The 20903-nt window shown below is 39.0% G+C and overlaps 1 protein-coding gene across 1 annotated transcript in view; it reads right to left on the reverse strand.

Annotated features, from left to right (window-relative positions):
• plekhf2 (pleckstrin homology domain containing, family F (with FYVE domain) member 2) overlaps positions 1–20903 on the reverse strand; it is a 66235-nt gene that overhangs the window by 3779 nt on the left and 41553 nt on the right. The window lies entirely within an intron of this gene.

Genomic DNA, 20903 nt, shown 5'->3' on the forward strand with positions numbered 1-20903 from the left:
TCAAACCCAGGTGGTAGCCCAACTCCTTTACCTACTGAACTACCTACTCTTTGGTACACAGTACCTCTGTGGACAAAAAGTCAAGTCAAGTCTGGGAGTGTGCACTTGTTGCATCCACAATACCAGACAACCACCTTGAGTCCTGGATGACAACCACTCAGGCAATGTGGGAGGAGGACTAATTTATTTAAAACAAGAGCAATCCGAGATTTCTGGCGTGCGCCAATTCGGATCCGGATCACCTCCAAAATTCAGTGGAGTCTTCCATGACCTAATATCTATCTCTGGTGCAAATTTGGTGAGAATCTGTGAATTTATTTTTATTTTTTACGTAATCCTTCAAAGCCTATATAAAGTGAAATCTTGATACAGAACCCGGATCACTTCCAAAATTTAATGGAGTCTTCCATGGCCTAATATCTATCTGTGGTGAAAATTTAGTCAAAATCCGCACAGTAGTTTTGATGTAATCCTGATGACAGACAGACAGATAAATAACCAGCAATAATTTTATTACGTCCGATTATAATAACCCCCGACATATGAATCTTGATTAATGACATGACCAATTAATTATCCAAACAGCTGAGTATTCCTTTTTCTGTTAGTCAGCAGCTTCAGCTCCAGATGACCATCACATCTGCTCATGTCCAAAACTGTCAAACCTTCAGATTAACGACAGTGGCTGCTTTATGATTCAAATATTAATATTAAATAAAAAAAAAAACACTTTCATTTCATGTCCTTTTCAGAGCCCACAGAGAGCGAGATGATGCTCATCGTCCAGCTGAGGTGACTGAAGCCTGAGCAAGTGATCTGCACACTAATGACCCACAGAGCTAAAAGGGTGGTGAGCCAGCTGCAGGCAAAGACTGACAGCATGCTAAACCAGTTAGCAAAGGCTCGCTGCTGAGGCAAACAGCTACCGTCACCAAACAGAGCAGCACAAATACAGGACGAACACTCAGCCCAATGACGCACACAAACGCACCGCAAGATAAGGAATCATTCATCAACACAGAAAGATGGCCAGAAGAACATTAAAACATATCATAAGCTTATGGTTTTAAACCCAAAACAAAAGTAGAAACTACAGGCCTGTGATTAAGCTCACAAAACTGTCGAGCGAGAAAAAAAACAGACTTCCCAACTTTTGCCAAGCGGTGTGCCTGCTAGGGAGGAAAAATACATTTATCCTGAAAGTGCTGTACAAATATTGTCCTGTTCACCAGACAACAAACATCCCCATCTTTCTGAAATAGAATTTGAAGTTATAAACTGAGGCCTGGGTTAATTTATTTTAATTACTTTTTATTCCCTTGATGAAGGCTATTAGTTACTTGCTTATATTTTAAGTTTATAACTAAAATATTAAAATATTATATAAATACTAGGGCTGAGTAAGTTAACGCGTTATCGCATTTACACATTAATTAATTAACAGACAATTTTTTTTATCGCACGTTTACGCAGTTTTTTTCTTTTTTTTGCAAGTCTGTTGCTGACTGCTGCCGCAGACATGGAGAAGGGCACAGAACTTTTACATGGCCATTTTAATTTTAAAGTGCTTCCAGATGGCATAGTTGACAGAACTAAAGCTGCTAAAGTTCTCCTGAGTGTGCCCCGCATGGAGCGCTGGGGGAAAAGTTCTCCTACAGCCACTAAAGTTCTCCTGCAGCCGCTAAAGTTCTTGCAGCAAACAGCATGCTGAGCACTGCAGGATAGGGGACAGTGGGGCCAGCTTCCCCTGGAAGATTTTTAAATTTACAACCCTGAGCACCAAATTGTGTGAAGGAAAGCCATGGCCTTTTTTTTTTTAATTAATCTTTGTTACAGTCTTACTTTAAAGCCAAAAGAAACAAAGCATCAGGCTAAAACACAGAATAGTGTAGATGTGTGTCTGGAACATCAGAACTGCTAATTTATACACAACAGTTTATTCTAGAAAATCCTTATGTTTTTTTTTATTACATTAATTAACTTGTAATTAAAAAAAGTTTTAAGGGAAAAAAAAAAGATTCTTTAGAAATCTCTGATGTTTGTAAATTAAAACCATTACTCATCTGTTGTTTCAGGTGAGATGATTTCTTGATTATCATGATAATGACCCTTGGACATTTATTTTTAGATAAAATTGCATAAAAAGTAATGTGTACATTTTAAGTCTAGCAGATTAATTCATATCTGCATTTCAACCAGGAAAAAAGGCACCATAAATAAATATAAATATTTATTATCAACACAACAGGAGATGATATAACAGCGACTTCAATATGTTTGTTCATTAAGATTTCTCATGATTAAATCATTTTTTAATTGAGTCATTTCAACATTAAATAACACCCTCATTGACTATGTGGTTGCTTTTAATGTTGTAATCAGGACAGAGTAATTACTAAAATATGAAGTTCACTATTCTAGTGGTTGTGAATGTTTTAAAATTATGCACAATAGGTGTGGGGCTTCTTCTACCTGCGCAAATGTCTTTTTGACTGAACTCTGACTTCATGGACATGTTTAATGATTCATTCATTTGCAAAAGCCTCGGGGGGGGGGGGGGGGGGGGGGGGGGGCGCTAAGCATCCCTGAAACCCCGGGTTTTATGGTGATTTTTTCCATCCCATTATGAAAAAATCCTGCTGAGAACCCTGATAACTGCAACTGCCAAAACAAAATGCTGTTAAGTGTTTGCAGAACAAACATTACAGTACTTTTGTTCATATGGCAGACCATTTAAAATAAAATTGTGCTATACACTACTTTTGAATCCGTTTTTAGATTTTGCGTATAACAATGCGATTAATCATGGAAAATGATTTAATCGCGATTAAAGTATTTAATTGTTACCCAGCTCTAATAAATACTGGAAACGTTTTCATTTAGGATCATGGGTAAAGGTTCCTTGTTTTCATTGTTTTTTTTTTTTGTTTTTTTTAATGAAAAGCAAAGTCATATTTCTCTGCCTTTTCTACGCTGATCTGAAAAACAATCTGATCCGAGACTAAAAACTGTAATCTGATCCGAACCATGTTTTGTGATTCATTACTAGGGCTGGGTATCGAGAACCGGTTCTTTTCGGGTATCGTTACAACATGATTCGATCCACCGACATCAATAGCCTTTTTGCTTAATGATTCCCTTATCGGTCCTTCAGAGCGGCCATTGTTTTTGGGGGTGTTTGTCGGAAAATGATCATGTCGCTACATTGATTACAGAACCCCTGCAGGGTCTGTAATCAACCGTTTCGGCAGTGTGGCTCTTCTTTGAAGCTTGAAGCAATGAAGCATTATTGATCCGACCCGCTGCTTCATTGGTTGTTTAATTTCACTTTATCCTAATTTTCCCCTGTTAAAATCCTAAAAAGCATATGTCTGTGAGTAATATTTACCTTTTTTATGTTAAAACGACCTGTAATGGTCTTCTGAAACAGTTGAGAGATGTATTTTATAACTTAAAAACGGGACCGATGCTAACGCGTTAGCATGTCTATGGCATTTTCAGTGTCAAAGTTAGCATTAAGCTGTTCGCATCTCAGCACGTTTGTGTGCATTTGTTTTCTGTATATTATTAATGGCTCAGCATTTGTTGTAAAAGGGTCAAATGTATTACAAACTGTAATATTTTTACATTTATTTTTGTTTATATATTAATAATAATAATACAACAACAACAGTAATAATAACTAATAATGCTACAACACAATTTTAGAGAAAGAGACAAAAAGAACCAGATAAAACAAAACAACAGAAAAGATAAAACCAACTAACAATGAACCTAAATAAATAAATTTGTATACACAACGGGCTACTTCTGTCTGTCTGTTTGTCTGGGATAAACTCCCAAACTATAATATGTAGCCCTAAAAACTATATATAGTCTGAATCCTCATGACATGGGGAACAAACTGGTACCAACTGTTTTAAAGTTGACCTGAAAATTACCCCCAGAATAGCCATTTATGTAAGACCATACAGTGTTGTACCATGTGCGATAAACTCCCAAACTATAATTTGTGGCCCTAAAAACTATATATATTCTGAATCATGACATGGGGAACAAACTGGTACCATTTTTTAAAAGGTCAAACTGAAAATTACCCCCAAAATAGCCATTTATGTAAGACCATACAGTGTTGTATCATGTGCTTTTCATGCTGCCACTTCTGTCTGTCTTTCTGTCTGTCCGGGATAAACTCCCAAACTCTAATATGTAGCCCTAAAAACTATATATATTCTGAATCCTCATGACATGGGGCACAAACTGGTACCATTTTTTAAAAAGTTTAACTGAAAATTACCCCCAAAATAGCTGGCTGTGGGTATGACCTGGCAGATTCAACTTTCCAGCCCTGTATATGTGTTGGCCATCTCTGTTTATTTAATCCCTTTCTTCAGCTACTTTATGTTCTCAAAACTGTTAAGCACCTGACTGTCCTGTACAACCCAGTTTGCCTTCCTGTCTGAATACATTCATTTTATGTTTCGTAAAATTGAAATGTAAAAACAGTGAAATACACCACTACCTCAATTTTGATTCATTGATATTTACATTTACTGTTACCTACATTTTGTGTGTAATTTTGTTATAAATCTGATTGCAAAACAAAGTCTACATGAAGGACTTCAAATGTCTTTGTCTTTTAACCAAGTATTTCCACGTAAGGCACTTTTATACTACACAGAACCAGCACTACTCGGCTCAACTCGATTTGGTTCCAGACGCGTCTTTTTCTACTACTAACAGAACCTCCTCAACATGGGCGGGGTCAGCAGAGCAAACTGCAGTGACGTCATTTTATATGCGACACAAACAGAAACAATGGTGGACTCCGTGTGTTTACTGCTCTGAGATTTTAAGAGAAAGCTGCTGGTGGCGAGACAAAACACACTTGAAAAGTAAAGACTTTGGGAATTTATACAACAACATACAAGCTGCTAGAGACAAAGCATGACGGAAAACTAATCATTAGCTTCCTAAGTACCTCGTAAATAAGTAGTAACTGCAGGCTGTTGCTATTAAGTATTAAAATTGAGGCTGTCAAAATAAAGCGGTAATTTAGATTAATTCATTACAGCACCTATCACGCCTTCAGTCACACTTTGCTCCGTTTTCTTTTTACGTCAGTGACTTGGTCTGTAAATAAAGACGCGTTTCTGAGAGCAATAAACGTGTTAGATGTCAATAGTTGTTATACCAAAGTAACTTGATAACTTTGATAACTTATTGTTAAATCTCAAATGTGGGAGTTTGTGCATTTACTGACGTTCATGCACAAAATGTTGATTCGGTTTTAATGACCGTTAATTAACGTCATCACTGAACTCGAACAGGCTTAAAACACATTAAAAATGTTTGATTTATGTTTTTCATCCAGATTTTAATGTTCAATGGACAAATTTAAAATATGAAATCTAATAAGATAATTACTAAAGGAGTCATATTGTGCAGAAAGAATCAGCCTCCAAACTCCCACAATTCCACAGTTTTTATAGACATTCTTAATATAGCCTTTTACTGTCATTGTACACATACATACAATGAAATTTGTCTGCATTTAACCCATCCAAATTACAGTTAGTCAGTTCTCCCAATTTAAGATCAATTTACAGCTTGTTTAATATCTGCTTGATGTGTAACAGAAATAACCCAGATCCTTTTAACCAGATTATTAAATGCCCCAAACACACACAGATCTGAGTTTTTTATATACCTGCAATTAAATAATTCATTTAGATTAACTAATCACAAACCCTGTAATCAATTACATTATTTTTTTTAATAACCTGACAGCACTAATTAAAATATGTATGCTGTGTGTGTTTCAGATGGTTTTCTCAGAGTCACCGCTGCAAAAGTTCATGCCACAGAATGGGACACCTTTGTCATCATTTGCCTACGTTATACACCGGTTATGTTTCACTGTGAATTTTGAATACATTTTTGTACTTTTTGCTAAAATGTCTCCACTTTTGTGTATCATCAATTTGATTTGTAAAAGTTACAATGGTTTACTGATTTAAATGCTAACAGTTTGAAAAGCTGTTTAAGCATAATCCAGTAGTAAAATAATTTTTATTTAATGGAGTCATAAATGTAAATTTGTAAAACTCGCCGTGAAACTAAAGAAAAGCTCGGTTTCTGAAACGCCACAGCGAGTATTTAAAAATGGCAGGCTTGATTCTCGTCTCAGACGGCGTGCTCATGACTCATCCAGTGACGACATTCTCTGACCAATCAGTGACCGGCAGCCTGTTGACGTCACATTTTAGTATTGACTCGGCTCGCTTGGAACCGCTCCTGAACAGGTACCAAAAAAAGCACCCGGTACCAGGTACGAACCCTAATGGAAAAGCAAAAAAAAAAAAAACGAGTAGAGTCGAGCCGAGTAGTGCTACTTTTATGTAGTAGAAAAGTGCCTTTAGTTTGGGGAGTGCACCTCTTATAGTTCTGCTGGACAAGCTTTAGCCCATTAACTATTATATTTATAAGACATCAGCATTACAAAAACAAATGTTGGGTAATTGTTTTGATTAAAATGATTGACATTTGGCTTTTGTCTAAAACAAGTTAACCCGGGCAGCGCTGGGAACCCCAGCTAGTATAGAAATAAATAACTGTTTCCTGTGAACACCTAGTGACTCTTACACCTCCACTTCATCCCTGTTTTATTTAAGTTTAATGACAATTTATTATTTTCAATTTATATATTTTCAATTTGTTAATTTCTTCAGTGATTTCCTCCAGAACTATCTGCCAAGCTAGAAAACTGCTGCATCCTAGTAAGAGCAGAATACTACTGGAATGAATTTGAATAAGGAAGTTGTTTTTTTCTCACCAAAATGGATGCTGCACTCACTGCAGTTTATTGTCTGGAATAGTCCCAGATTGCATTTCAGAGCTTCTAGAATTCAAACATTTTCGTGCGAGTGGTGTTGGGGGGTAATTCTGGGTTACAGCTTTTTTTGTTTTTCACCACTTTCATCCCTGAATGTGTCAATCGTGAGTCACTTTTGTGCAGATTAAAGTCACTAACTGGGACTCCTGTCTTGTTGTGAGAAAGAAACAAGAATCGTCCTTCGTTCTGTTCACACAGCTCCAAACGCTGCGCGGATCTCTGCCGAGTCAACTTAGAATGATAGAGTCCAGTCGGAATTAATAACTTCAAAGCGAAACGCCGTTTAAATCAACTGACACCTCTTTCCAAATGTTGTGATACAAACAAACTGCAATTGATTAAAATGTCTTTTTTTCCTCCAAAAATGAGACGTCCTGCAGTGACGTGCAGCAGCTGGCTGAGCTCAGCTCAGAGGTATGGAGAGACATTCATGCCAAAATGTCTGACAGGAAATGCTTTTGAAAAAACTACAGATTTTGTTTATTTTTATTTATGTCCAGAGATCAACAATACAGTGACCAATTTCATATTTATTTACTTTAAGACTCAATAAAATTTTGTTGACATAGAAAACCTGTAAAGCCTACTTTTAGTACACAGAAAATTCACAAGAGGTAGGAAGTATCATGATGCTGTTGCCGATACCACCCTGAATAAACCAACAGGTCAACTTATATATGAAGTTGACAAATGTAATGCATTTTTTTTAAATAAATAAACATTCTTTCTAGTTTTTAGTGTTGTCATCTTTGTGTCAATGCATAATTTGTGTGAAGGCAGTTGTTTTGTTTTTTCTTCACCATCTTCTGTAACACTTATGAGTCACTGCTTTGTGCATGTCTATTTTTAATTAATTAATTGGGGCATAGTTGCTTTATGTAACAGCAAGTGTGTGCCAGTTCAGAGCGTCCTGCTCAAGGTGGCTGCTAGCAGTTGTGCAGGACCGTGTCCGTCCTTTCTGAGCTTTTTATTACAACCCCAATTCTAATGAAGTTGGGACGCTGTGTGAAATATAAATAAAAACAGAATACAAGGATTTGCAAATCCTCTTCAACCTATATTCAATTGAATACACCACAAAGACAAGATATTTAATGTTCAAACTGATAGAATTTTTTGTTTTTGTGTAAATATTTGCTCATTTTGAAATGGATGCCTACAACACGTTTCAAAAAAGCTGGGACAGGGCAACAAAAGACTTGTAGACAGATGCAAAGTGGAAAAGTGTGCTGTGGTCTGATGAATCCACATTTCAAATTGTTTTTGGAAATCATGGACATCGTGTCTTCTGGACAAAAAAGGAAAAAGACCATCCAGATTGTTACCAGTGCTAAGTTCAGAAGCCAGCATCTGTGATGGTATGGGGGTGTGTTTGTGCCCATGGCATGGGCAACTTACACATCTGTGATGGCACCATCAATGCCGTAAGGTACATCCTGGTTTTGGAAAAACACATGCTGCCATCCAAGCAACGTCTTCTTCAGGGACGTCCCTGCTTATTTCAGCAAGACAATGCCAAGCCACATTCTGCACGTGTTATAAACAGCGTGGCTTCGTAGTAAAAGACTGCGGGTACTAGACTGGCCTGCCTGCAGTCCAGACCTGTCGCCCACTGAAAATGTGTGGCGCATTATGAAACGCATAATACGACGACAACGGACACCCTGGACTGTTGAACAACTGAAGTCGTTCATCAAATAAGAATGGGAAAGAATTCCACCTACAAAGCTTCAACAATTAGTGTCCTCAGTTCCCAAATGCTTATTGAGTGTTGTTAGAAGGAAAGGTGATGTAACAGTGGTAAACATACCACTGTCCCTGCTTTTTTGAAACGTGTTGCAGGCATCCATTTCAAAATGAGCAAATATCTACACAAAAACAAAGTTTATCAGTTTGAAGATTAAATATATTGTGTTTGTGGTGTATTCAATTGAATATAGGTTGAAGAGGATTTGCAAATCGTATTCTCTTTATATTTACATTTTACACAATGCCCCAACTTCATTGGAATTGGGGTTATACAAATATCTGTAATACTATGTATGGTTTGCTGTGTGGTTAACTGTCCAAGCAGTTCAAAGAATGTTGTGCTCCAGTACAATATTTACATCCAGTAGATTGTTAGTGCAATATCTCAAGAACCAGGACATCAATTTCATGCATATTTAGCGTAAGGGTGTATTTAGGTGATCCTCCAACACCAGTTGATTGCGGTGACCTTTGGGTCAATTTCAAGGTCACAGCAAGATATTCAAGATATTGCCAATGTCACCCGTGCGACATCCCAAGAACCAGGAGACCAATTTCATTCATCTTCAGCATAAGGGTGTACTTAGGTGACCCCAACACTATACAATTATAGACTTTTGATTTCGGTGTACACGTGATTATGCGGACCTGGTCATGATGGGGTTCACCGAGGCCTTGGCCGAGATGAACCTCATCCTGTTTTATTATATGGTAAACAAGAAAATTGGGAGTTTGTCAAACATACTAAAACTGAAAAATCAATCTCAAGTTTCAACTCTTTATTATTACTGTCATACTGCACCAACAGGTCCAAAATACTTCATGAGCATAATCTCTAAAGCCCCTTTCACATCGGGGCTGCCTCGAGCTTCCTGTGGTGTCATGACGATGCAGGAATGCTGCATCAGGTGCGCGTTGCAGACAGATTGGGCACTCTGATTTATCTTCTGGCTTATATTTGTTCCTGTGCTGAGCTGCAGGTCTGCGCTCTGAGTTCTGTTATAGTTTATTTTTCCTACTTTGACCGCGAAATGTGCACTCGAGATGCACGTGCGCATGCGCGTGAACAAACTGTCTGTGAGTAAATGTGGAGATGTCTGGAGTTATAGTTGATGTGGACATGTCCTGTCTCTGGCAATCAGTCTGTGAGCAGGACTTATGTCCTTTAACACAGTGATGAGAGAGTTTGCGGACAGCGAGGAGTGCAGGCAGCCTTTTTATTCTTATAATTGTTCACGTGCGGGCACGAACGAATCGTCCGGAGATGTCTGGACTTTTTACTGAATGTGGACATGTTCTGTCTCTGGCAATCAGTCTGTGAGCAGGACTTTTATGGACTGTATTTAAACACATTTGTGACAGAAGACAGAGGAGCTGCTGCAGCAGCTGCAGCCAGCAGCGTTTTTTTTGTGCTCTTAGTTTTTACTGCACTGTGTACACGGCGTCGTCATGACGATGCACAACGCAACTCGAAGAGGGCCCGTGTGAAACTTAATAAGGAATAGTCTTTGTGAAATAATTCACAGGGATCATGTAGAATCATGTCAACAAACTGACAGCCAAAGTAGGCGTTGTATCGCGTTATCTGATTGGTCATTATCAATAGAAGGCCTCGCTCGATTGGCTAGCGCTATGCTGCATGTGAGGTATACTTGGCTCTGCCAGCGGTCAACTCGGCATGTGGTACAGCTCAGAAAGTGGTGAATGGCCAATCAGAAGTTGGCAAAATGACATACCATATAATAATTTGTATTATTGATTTGTGGGGCCTGGGGGATATGTCATCTCCTGTTGACTCTTGTTACTTTAGCATCTCTTAGCACTTTTAGCAACTATTGATAGCTTAATGACATTAGGTCCAGTTAATCCACGATTCTTGAGAAAATAAGTCCGTCATAATTTTTAGTACTCACACCAGAGCTACCAGTTTTGAAAACCAATACCCAGTCCCCATAAACACACTTTAATAAGTCACCCAAACCCAGGTTAGCCTGTTAAGCCCTGGTCCCACCGAATAATGAAGGATGAATAATGAGCCATGTGGCATGTTTTTTTGTTGTTTTTTTTGGTGCAAGACCAATTATTCAACAATCATGGGAGAATAGTGGCTCTGAGAGGCTCTTAGAGGCAGAATATTCGGCTAATAAGGCTCATCTCTGAGCGTGGTGCTAATTTCAATAAGTTCATTAATTTAGCAACAATGGCATGAGTCGCCCTGAGTTGTACTTATTTGTACTATGTGTGAAGGGGCCCTAATGGATGAACACAAAGTTAAAAAGTTGGATCACTGTGTCAAAATGACAAGTAAGCTGCGGAAGAAATGAAGCCAGCAAGAAGAAGCGCAGAGGTGACTGTACAGGAACCCATGGTTCGGTTGTTTTTTTTTTTGTTTTGTTTTTTTTTGGGGGGGGGGGGGGGGGGTGATTGATCCCCACAGTTGCGGGTGTATATAATTAAAGCGGCCACCTGATTGTGGTATCTTTGTTTTTTGTGGTCGCAGAGAGCTGGGTGAACACACAGAACTGCTGCATTTAATAACTCTGCAACACAGATGAACAGCAGCCTGGCGCATGGATGCGCACACCGACTGGTGTCGTGCCAAAGTAGTTATCCCCGAATTTGCATCCCCTGCCGCGGGAGCGCGCACTCACTCATTGCAGCTTCTTTTTTTGGACTGTGTTTAAAAAATGTGACAACACCTTGAATGCATGCTGTGAATTGAAAACCCACACTTTAAAGGGACCAAGTGTGGGAGGGCTGGAGGTTTGGACCAAACCCATGCCTAAATGTGCACCAACGTCACGTTACATGGCACTACATGGATCATATGTGGCTTGACATGGATCATATGCGGCGACACGAGCTACTTGAGGCTGGACGGATCTCAAATGACAGGTCGGTCATGGCTCACTAGAGGCTGATACCTGGCACGTGTGAGGTACAGAGAGGCACATAGAGGTGCCTTAGTAGCGGATGTGTGATAACTTAAAACGTGGACCATTCTTCAAATAATTGCTGACACACCCATGCGTGGCTCATTATTCATGGCTCATTATTCGGTGGGACCGACGCTTTAGCTGTTAGTTTGGTAACAATGAGACGGGGGCATGTTCAGGCTCCATTCGTCCCACCAAGATCATGAAGTGTTTCGTACACATTCCACCTCTTTACCCATTTATTTGTCAGCTGTGATGTAGGCGGCGTAAGCACTGCCAAAATGGAGACACCGAGAGTAGGTTCACAACGGCTCTTCTGGGTCTCTTCACAGAACCTGTGGGTGACATCACGGAGGGTTTGTCCAGTATAACAGTCTATAGTAAAGATAAGAGGATAACGTCATAATTTTCTGTGTTTGAAAATGTTCTGTTGGAAAAAGTCATTTTAAAAGCTCGTGCAGTTTGGCTGTGCGACCTTGAAGTTCAGAAACTGACTTTGGATAAACCTGATGATTAATTCATGTGGAGCACTGCCTTCTCTCTCAACTTACAACCAACCACCAGTGATTCACAAAAAAACTAAATCACACATGACACAATGTCCCACATACTATACTTATACCACCAGGTGGACATAATAGTAACTGACAGACAATATAAATCATTTAGGTTATAATTAGTTAGAGTCCAATCGTTTTCAGGGTCCACTGCTGTGAGTTTTCCTTTTTAATCTGGAATAACAGCAAAGTGTTTACACTCTACACCATTAAGCCTCTTCCTCCATAAACGGTCCCACTTGACAGGAAAGCCTTCAGTTTACTTTGCAAACACCCTGAAATTATGCATACATACATACATGTCCCAATGTCAGAGACCTTTTTGTCACACTGTCACATGTCACACTGGAGTATAAGCCGCTACTTTTATCTGTATTAGCAAGTCTTTATTTTCTGATTTTTATGCATTATTGCAGTTTACTTTTTATCATTTTAATTTATTCTTTTATTATGAGAGTTAATTTTTTTAGTGCTTTGATTCCTGTCAAAGACCTCTCATAAATAGTTATTACAGTTATTATTAATAACAAATGTGTGTTTTTCTTTATTTTACTTGTACCGGAATCTAAATCATAGCACCTCCCAAACTAGCAGAAAACAAGAATGCTCTGAGAGCACACTATCCCACCCACCCACTGGTTAATGCTGATTTGGTACAAGTGCTTGTTATTGCTACTTAGCATGTGGTGAGTGATGTGAGATGCAGACAGCACTTTGACTGTGAAAAGCAAAGAATATATATATAATTTTTAAAGAAATTTTTCATGAGTGAATTTGTCAACTCTAATGTAATCACAAATGTGTAATTTGTATATGAAACATTTAAGGTGGAATTAAACGTTATATTTTGTGTGCATCTACCAATGGGCAATCACAATACGAGTATAAGACACAAAAATAAACAAACAAGCAAATAAACAACATTAAAAGCCAAAGACAAACTTTTAAATTAAAGTAAGATATGGTCCTAATTCAAATGAAGTGAAAATGATAAATTTACACACATTTCATTACAGGATTTACAGAGAAACACTGCTATTAAACTGAAGTGCCTATTTTTCAGATTTCCCCCAAATTATGATGATTAAACAGTTTCAAGAATGCTATGGCACTAAAAGTTCAGCCACCTTAAAATTAGAACAAAAAATTAAAAAAAGAAAGAAATTGTTAATACGGACACAAAGTTTAATTACAGATAATTGGAAAGTTTTACAAAATTTGTATGAAATTTAACAAAGCGGGAAAACTTTTAAAATAATACTAGAAGCACTCAGAGAGTGCAAACCTCCGCCAAGGCCATGGGGTCACTGACACCATAACATCTACACGCCGTGGAATCACTGAACCTAAAAAAGTCTAACAACGATGTTTGCTCAGTAGTAAAAAAAAGTTTCATCTACTGTGACTGGACAGCATGTATCCTTAGCGCTTGGCATCACAGTTTATTGCAACTTGCACCTTTCTCAGAAGCTACTGTCATCTGAGCATTGATACTGATATTGCATGTGCTTATAGACAAAAACAAATAAGAGACAAAATGAAATTTATTATTCAACTAAACTGCAAATATATGAATTTTTTAACATTTATGAAACACTTCTCTAAACAAGGCCATAGGGTCACTGACCCTAAAGAGATTCCCTCCTTGGAACAGTGATCTATTTCTTTTTGTCTCTTTCTCTAAAATTTATTAATATATAAACAAAAATAAATTTAAGAAATATTACAATTTGAAAACAAATGCACCCGAACGTGATGACAGCTGCAACTGCTTAATGCTAACTTTTAACATTGAAAATGCCATAGACATGCTAACACGTTAGCATCGGGATCGTGACCCGGATCACCACTAAAATTTAATCACTTGTTCCTCTTGTCATTTCCAACCACTCCACAAAATTTCATCAAAATCCGTTCAAAACTTTTTGAGTTATCCTGCTGACAAACAGACAAACAAACGCGACCGAAAACATAACCTCCTTGATGGAGGTAATAATATTTTAATAAATAATCGAATATTATGTAAAAAAAAAAAATGTAATTTGCTATTATAGGCATAACACCTGAAATAACACTGTTTATTAATTTATTTTATTGATAATTATTTTCAGAGTTATGTATTCCATGCATCCATTTATTCAATTAAAGTTATTTTCAGTTAAAATTTGTTTTTAAGAATGTAGGACAGTTATAGTACAGGACTTTTGACTCTTCAGTGAAATGCCAACTATCTGTATATTAAATATCAGCAAAAATCCATCTTGCAAACAAAATACTTGATTTAAGGTCACGTGTGAAAGTCTGTAAGTTGTATCTGAACAGACTTCCATTAACGTTCGTGACGCTGATGAACTCGTTTGCAGTAGATCGACCTTTGGCGCTTTCAAAGTAAACAGCACAACGAAAGGCCATGAGCCAGCACGCACGGATCAATGAACTATGACACCAGCATTTATCTTTTATTGTTGCACAAGCTCTTTCAATACTTGTCCAAGATGACCTGCTGTGGCTTTATTCAGATAGGAACCAATAGAAAATCTACCAACTCAGAGATAAACAGCCTTATGGTCAGAGTTCAACCAGTCTGTGACAAACCAGGCTGTAAACTCCACATACAGATCAGGTTTGAATACATTCCACCGCACCACCGAGTGACGCGCATTTTTCAAACAATGTCCCGCCATATTAAACAAAAAAAAAACCCAAACAAAACTCATATTTTTAACAGTTCATTAGTGAGCGTGGAAATGAAGCCAGTAACACGCTGGCAAATCTACAACGACTGGCAGAGCCACAACTGTTACTCCTCCACATGCAGGTGTTAAATAAATGACAAGAAAAAAGCTCATCAGGAAGGAAACAGGAAGACAGTGGAACAGCAGTCAGAGAGCAGAGTAACGCTTCCTGACAAGGTCAGGAGGGAATAGAACGGAATACAGAAGTGAAACTCGGCCTAACCATGAAGCACTGCGGTGTTTCAAAGTGCTGAATAACGGTGAGTGAGGTCAGGTGAGAATGAGAACTGCACATATTCACAGTTACACGCGGTATGCGCTTAAGCCAACTTAGTCAAATGCTAACTTACGATGTGATGCAAAAAAAAAAAAACAACAACAACAAATCCAACATGAACATGTGCTGCTTATTTCTTACTGATCCATTTATGTGTTTGTGCAACGAGCAGAAGTTCTACTAACTCAACAGGAGACTCTGATTGGTCCAACAGTCTCTGCCTGGTGGCTCACCGATGCCGGCACTCGGGGTTGAAACCTCTCTAATCGTTGAACAATTCGATTAAGATTCAGGGCTGCAACATGATGAAAACATCACTATCGGCACATCCTTTTCTTCCCACACAGGATCCCCCCCCACTATGACGACTTTGTACATTTAAAGCAAAGTATTTGTAATGAACCACAAAGAATTTACTTAAGGTGCAGCAAACTTGTAATAAATTAATAGACTAGAGCTCAACCAATATATCTGTTGGACGATATCAGCCTCACACACACACGTTTATTTTACAGAATAAACAATGTAGAAAAACACTTTGGCTGTTGGAAATTTTGTCAATATATAGTTGTCCAGCAGAGGACACATCAACAGGGGTGAACAAAACACAACACTTGCCCATAGGGCACTATATAGTCTCTCAACAGTCTATACGACACATTGGACATCCGATACTCATGATGTATCTAGATAGCGATTGTCAAAAGTGTTAGTATTTTAGTCGTCGCTGTTGCCTCCATTCGCGGCACCGCCGTGACGCGCGGAATTCCTCCGCACGTCTGTCTCAATTTGCCGAAAAAGTGCTGATGTCCACGTCTTTTCACAATTCCTGTGCTAGTCCAGACGATGTCCCGGATAAAACACAGCGTCCAGTTTGGAAATGAACGGCACATTCCACTGTTACGAGGAGTTTTTGTCATGGAAAGGAGCGGACGCTTCGCGCGTCACGACGGCAAGCGAGACAAAGAAAACCTCCGTTTCGGAGTGTCAGAAGGACAAGCTGGGACATGTCCACCTCTCCACAATTTCTCTGATACTCACTCGACTGGTAAGCACTGAAAGGCTTGAAAGGCATGAAAGGCTTTGCGCGTCGCGGCAACGCCGTGATGAAGCGTCACAGAACATGTTCTGGCATGTCCAGGCACATCCACAATTTCTTGGATAATCACTCGACTGAAAAACCACCGACAGCTGTCTGAACGCCATCTCAAAGCCGTCCTGTGAGACCAAAACGGAGGTGGTTTTGTGTCGGTCCAGCAGCGAATTCATCATGACGCGTGAAGCGTCCGCTCGGCTTTCCATGACAAAATCTCTTGTTAAAAGTGAAATCTGCAGGAAAATGGGTGATGTCCAGCTCTTGTGATAACCAGAGAAAGTGCACACAATGGTCACGGATCCACAGAGCGATCTGTTTAGAAATGAAATGGTCGTTCAGCCTGTCGATGGCAGCCGGAGCGCGGCGCGCCCCACAGCTGCTGTGGGCCGTCCTTAAAGCGACAGTAACATCCCTTAATGTCTTTGAAGCCCATAAAATTTTCACCAAAAACCACTTGAATTTCTCGAATGGTGTCCACATGGATGTGCCTCACAGTTTCTAAAAAAAATTTGATCAAGCAAAGCAGCAGTCTCTCAGCCATTTCCCTGACAATGAAAACCCGCCAAGGGGGGTGGACCACTCCTCACTCAAAGCCTGCTCACAGGCGAATGACGCAACCGACAGGCCTGAAAAAAATCAGGCATGCGCCTGAAGGTTCAAGGTTGGCTCATGCAAGCACACGTGATTCAAATCCATATGTTTTTATTTTTTTTTTAAATAAGGTCGGATACTTTTCTAATAGACCTCGTACGCGAATGCTACGATAAGACACTTTTATATCTCACAATGGAGAAAATCATGATAAAGTGTAAGCATGCTAATTTGTATGTTCATAAATCATTGGATAATAGCGATCCCTGCTGTTGGATTTCAAGGTCTGTAAGGTGTGTGTATTTTGTAAACAAACAGGAGCCCTGAGCACACTCGTCTCCTAATAAGCTTTCAGGCAGAAAATGAGAATTTTCAACAATGGGAGTAAGTTGGAAAATATATACACACACATGTATATGTGTAACACATAACCTGACGTCCTAACAGACTGCTATTATTTATCAAGGAAATTTCTAAAGGAAACAGGGCTGGATGCAAAAACTGGGAGAATTTAAAAAAGAAATATAAGGTTAACAGAACTAGATGCAGCCCCATAACATACATACAGGTGCTGGTCATATAATTAGAATATCATGAAAAAGTTGATTTATTTCAGTAATTCCATTAAAAAAGTGAAACGTATACATTCATTACATACACACAGACTGATATATGTCAAGTGTTTATTTAATTACTAATTAATTAATTAATTACTAAACAATCAATTAATGTTTAATCAAACATATTAATTGTGACTATTATTGATTAATTATTATTAGTATTATTAACATTAATTACTAAATAATGAATTATTAATACTATTTATTATTATTATAAATTACAAATTAATTAAATTAATTAACATGACATGATTGCGAAGTGTCGAAGAAATCTGCGACTTCGATTTCTTTGCATTGACACAGAAAGGTGAGAAAATAAAAAGAGCAAACAGACTACTGCAACAAGTTGCATTTCACTTCATGGTCCTGGACCATGAAGTGAACTGGTAACATCTCTGCAGACCCCTCACAACCTGGACACACACTGTTTAAACTCCTCCCCTCTGGTGGACATTACAGAGCTCTGTACGTCAAAACAAGCAGACACAGGAACAGTTTCTTTCCACAGGCCATCACACTGATGAAGAATTTAACCTGCCAAAAAAGCCACTAATTCATATACCTCATGTACAACTATAATCTGTTTGTCCGTTTCTCCTTTCAATACATTTTTTAATTGCACATTTTATTCGCACATTTCTTATTTGCACTTTTTTTTTTACTGTGAATTATTCAGTTTAGTGCATATTTATACATGCTCACACAGAGAGTACAGCTCAAACCAGAGTCAAATTCCTTGTATTTTTGTGGTTACTTGACGAATAAAAGCTATTCTGATTCTGAAATCTGTTATACATATAAAATAGACAAAATATGTACGTAACAGATAAGTTACAGTCAGGAGGCGACAAACGAACTACAGGAATCCTGAATCTGGACCTGCCTCATTTAATGACCAGGTCAAAACCTCGTTTGAAAAAAAATGAATGCCTGCCTTAAATAAGCTGTCGAGCATTATGTGCATTAAAAAGATTACATTTGGTTGAGTCTTTTTTCTAAGTCTGCTACAGAGTGGTACTTTAAAATCCTAAAACCTGATTTATGCTTCTCCAGCTCCATAACTCTGTGCCCATGCACTGACGTTGACGTGCGCTGGATTCTTTAAAATTCTCCGTCGCATCTTGTGGCAATTTGTTGCAGGAACAGTGGCTTTTTCTGGATTCATTTGTCCCTCAACGAGCTCCACCTTTTTATACACTCATCAACCTCCAAACCCAACAGTACGGTGTGTACAATTTCCCTCCATGAATTGCGAGTCATTTGAGCATCTTTTTCCGAGTACGGATGGAGCGTTTAGCAAGGTCCATGAGAAACACTGAGGTCTGATATTCCTGTACAGACCTAGCAAGCGAGGTTTGTAATTTGTTCATTATATGGCTATTATATACATATAAACATGCAAACTTACGGTATCGCCTGAATACAAAAGCTGCTGATGGTGTTGGGCTCGCAGTCAGACCTGTTCGCTTTCTTCACCTCCGTGAAGAACTTGCTAACAGATGGTCTGGTCATTTATGGAGTATGTTCATGTCCGACTTGGTTTTTATAATCCTGTTTTTAGCTTTCTGGTTTGTAACGAATGTGATACGTGATCCAGACTGTCATAGTAACAGTCTGAAATGGGAAAATATCACACCTGAAATCCGCCAATCAGAGTGCATGTAGTGTCGTAGTCATATAATAATATTGTGTGTATGATAACAAGAACCTAAACTATTTATAAATACATTAAGACAGTAAATTAACATTAAAAAAATTACATAATTAACAGGAAATAAAAGGGCCGAGTTCCTCTTCTAAAAATTGTTGAGCTCTAAGGTTCTAAAAACATTCTGGACTCATATGCCATTCCAACTCATTATACAAGCTTTGCACAATTTATTACCACCTTTGATCTTTGATTCTTCTTCTTACTTACCGTATTTTCCGGACTATAAGTCGCACCGGAGTATAAGTCGCACCAGCCACTTTATCCATTATAAAGAAAAACAAACCAAAAATAAGTCGCACCGGAGTATAAGTCGCACCAGCCACTTTATCCATTATAAAGAAAAATAAACCATAAATAAGGTCCACTGGACTATAAGTCCCATGGACATACAGGTATGTTAACATGAAAAGTTCAGATGATAATATTGTGACGGCTACCGTTTTCGGATGCATATTTCATCAGTCGCAACTTGTAATCTGCAGAGTATGATTTTCTTTTTGGTGGCATTTTTTCGGGCCTTCTCCGTTGTCTTGTTATGTTATCAGTAACGTTAAAATTTTTATTTTTCGATGGTAGTCAGAAGTCGCAGGAACAGTCACAAGCCTCGAGTGCCCTCTCGTGAGCTGCATTTTACCTACGGATATGTTTGTATTTTGCGGACCACATTGCGAGCCGAACCATGCAGCACCTACCTGCGCAGCTCATGACCTCCCAGCGGTGTCGATCCAGCTCCTTCCAAGTGCAGACGCTAATCCTCCGCCGTCGCTCAGTGCTCCCATGCAGCTCTCAGCGTCAACTCTGCTCACACTGATATCCAAGAGTTGAAGCTGTCTTGTTAGCCGTCCCGGAATAAACACCATGTTCGTCTGCTTCAAACGCTTTTCACAATCATCAACGCCAGCTCCTTCCAAGTGCACACGCTAATCCTCCGCCGTCGCTCACCCAATGCTCCCACGCAGCTCTCAGCGTCAACTTAAACACTCTGCTCACATTGATATCCAAGGGTTGAAGCTGTTCTGTTCACCATGCCGGAATAACAGCAAGCACCGAGTTCGTCAGCTTCACACACTGTGGGTGAGGTGAGGAATACGCATCCAAAGTTCTGTTCTCTGATTGGTTATCGCGACCAGCGTGAACTATAGGATGGCCGTCATACTACAGTGCCCATGATGCATTGCATTTCCTTTTCCGGTGGCCATTTTAAAACATAGATCGACTCTGTCACGTAAAATTGTTTTGTTACAGTAAATTAATTGAGATCCTACCGGTATATTTTTCATTTATAAGTCGCACCGGAGTATAGGTCGCACCCCCGGCCAAAACATGTAAAAAAGTGCGACTTATAGTCCGGAAAATACGGTATAAGGTTTTGAATAATCAGGACCCATCTTATCTTAGGGACCTCATAGTACCATATCACCCCAATAGAGCGCTTCGCTCTCAGACTGCAGGTTTACTTGTAGTTCCTAGGGTTTTTAAGAGTAGAATGGGAGGCAGAGCCTTCAGCTTTCAGGCTCCTCTCCTGTGGAACCAGCTCCCAATTCAGATCAGGGAGACAGACACCCTCTCTACTTTTAAGATTAGGCTTAAAACTTTCCTTTTTGCTAAAGCTTATAGTTAGGGCTGGATCAGGTGACCCTGAACCATCCCTTAGTTATGCTGCTATAGACTTAGACTGCTGGGGGGTTCCCATGATGCACTGAGTGTTTCTTTCTCTTTTTGCTCTGTATGCACCA

This window comes from Thalassophryne amazonica, chromosome 7 (assembly GCF_902500255.1).
Source record: "Thalassophryne amazonica chromosome 7, fThaAma1.1, whole genome shotgun sequence".
In the NCBI taxonomy this organism is placed as follows: Eukaryota; Metazoa; Chordata; class Actinopteri; order Batrachoidiformes; family Batrachoididae; genus Thalassophryne; species Thalassophryne amazonica.